General features: G+C 39.6%; 1 protein-coding gene across 42 annotated transcripts in view; it reads left to right on the top strand.

Annotated features, from left to right (window-relative positions):
- RBFOX1 (RNA binding fox-1 homolog 1) overlaps positions 1-768 on the top strand; it is a 1,354,570-nt gene extending 1,353,802 nt beyond the window's left edge. For all 42 annotated transcript variants that reach the window (XM_069809863.1, XM_069809866.1, XM_069809898.1 and 39 more), the window contains one exon: positions 1-768. This exon is cut by the window's left edge. The gene's annotated coding sequence lies outside the window, so the exon portion shown is untranslated.
- Positions 769-1,992: the final 1,224 nt, after the last annotated feature.

Here is a 1,992-nt window from a genome sequence, read left to right on the forward strand (position 1 = left end):
ATCTTTAAAATTGAAACAGAGAGAGAAAGATACTATATTAATGAAAAATGGGGCAGTAAGATATATTTATACTGGTGAGGGAATGAACTGAAATTTATTAAGAGTTCAATCCCCACATTTATTATATAAGATATATGAAACAAGCCTCCTATTAAAAAAAAAAGTATATTTCATTTAAACACCACGATAAAAGCAACGTGAAAAATGTTTACCAAATGTTAGGCTTCCAATTCAAAGTGTGGATGATACATCTTTTTTGGAATTGCACACACAAAATGTCTAATGTGGGGAATAACAGAATTTATTTGCAATTTTAATTTTCATGAGATGGCTTTACAACTCCCACTCTCCAAATGATTATATGGCATTTTAGTCTATTAAAATAATCTTGAAAGGTTGAGGGTGCAGCCCATATTAGAAAATATTTTGTTTATAAAGCTCCTACAGTACTCCTAGTAGTCATTTTAAACTGTATGTCTGAAATAGTTATGTAAGAAAAGCATTTGAAATTTTTTTACAATATATATTGGGAATGTTTTCACTTATATAAATAACTACTGATAATATGACTTATGAAAAAAATTATTACTACCATATGTGGAACATAGTGACTTCTAAACAGATTTAAAAAAGCACCCTACAAACCCAGAAAATGTGTATATCTGTCTTTAGAAATTAGTGTTTATATCACAACCGTGATTTGTGAATAAAAAAAAAAAAATGGTTTGTAATATCAAAATAAAAGCTTAGTCTGAAAAGGTAAAAATACGCTGGTGTTCAAAGTCATTTTCCTTTTCCTTTTCACCGCGTTGGTCGCAGAGCTATCCACAGTTGCACCATCCATACTGTACACAACATACTTACAAACAGACGTACTGCTGACAAGGTTCCCAGGTTTTTTACCGCCCGGCAGTGGTGGTTGGCAGCCGGGCTGGGCAGAGGAGCCCCACGAGGTTAGTGCCCACCCTGTGTGCGTGCGTGTGATTCAGCTCGGGCCTGGGTTGAAGGTTTGCTTCCCCAAAAAGCAAGGTTAATCCGGTATCAGATGTGTTGTTCAGGCAACCCTACATGATACATGAGGAAGAATTGGGTTTTGTTGGTAGGAAGAAAAAAAGGCAGCTTCCAAACTGACTGCTTTTAATCAGGACATTTCATCTAAGAGGATCCCAAAAATACCACTGAGATGAAATGTGCCTGTAGCTGCTCAGCCAAGTGCTGCTCAGGGAGCACCGACACTGGGGAGGGCCAGTTACTAGTGAATATGTGCCCGCTGCTCTCGGCCGGGCCCCGCACCGCTTCTCTCCAGTGATGGGTGGGAGTTAGCCTTCTCTTTAGCTGTCTTTTTCATGGACAGCTCCTATTTCTGTGCACCTTCAAGTACGGAGGAGGAAGGAAGGATAACTGTTCTGGAAGGCTCCTTCTTCTCACTCCCAGGTTTGTCGTCCAAGCCGCAGGATAGACAGCTACGTGCTTGTAGGTCTAGACTTACCCATCAGTCCAACAGGTCATGATGAGGCTGATGAGCTTAATGTGCTGTTAATCACGTCACATGCACGCTAACAGAATTACGTGACTCTTCTACCTGGGTTCCTGTTATATTGTAGTTTAGCAAGGGAAGAGAAGACATAAAGATAAGGGATTAAATATTGCATGTTTTGCAGTTTAGCAGCAACGTTTACTCTAAAAAGTGCTTGGATCCTTCTGGGAAGGTAAAGGGAAGAAACCCTGATGTTTGCCAGGAATGCTGAGGAGGTATTATGTTTTCCTTCCTTTATATCTTTACAGGAAATACAAGTGCTAAATGTTCAAGAGTACTCTCCTCCACACCATGCATGATGGATATATTGAGAGTGTTTCCTTTGGTGGCTGGATGAAATGACAAATGTAGTAATATTGAGTAAGATTTGGACTGAAGGAAGGTGAGAAGCATGTGAATAGATAAATGTGAGTGGCACACACATGCGTGCACACACACACACACAGAGAACCTGA

The sequence above is a fragment of the Haliaeetus albicilla genome, chromosome 22, assembly GCF_947461875.1.
Source record: "Haliaeetus albicilla chromosome 22, bHalAlb1.1, whole genome shotgun sequence".
In the NCBI taxonomy this organism is placed as follows: Eukaryota; Metazoa; Chordata; class Aves; order Accipitriformes; family Accipitridae; genus Haliaeetus; species Haliaeetus albicilla.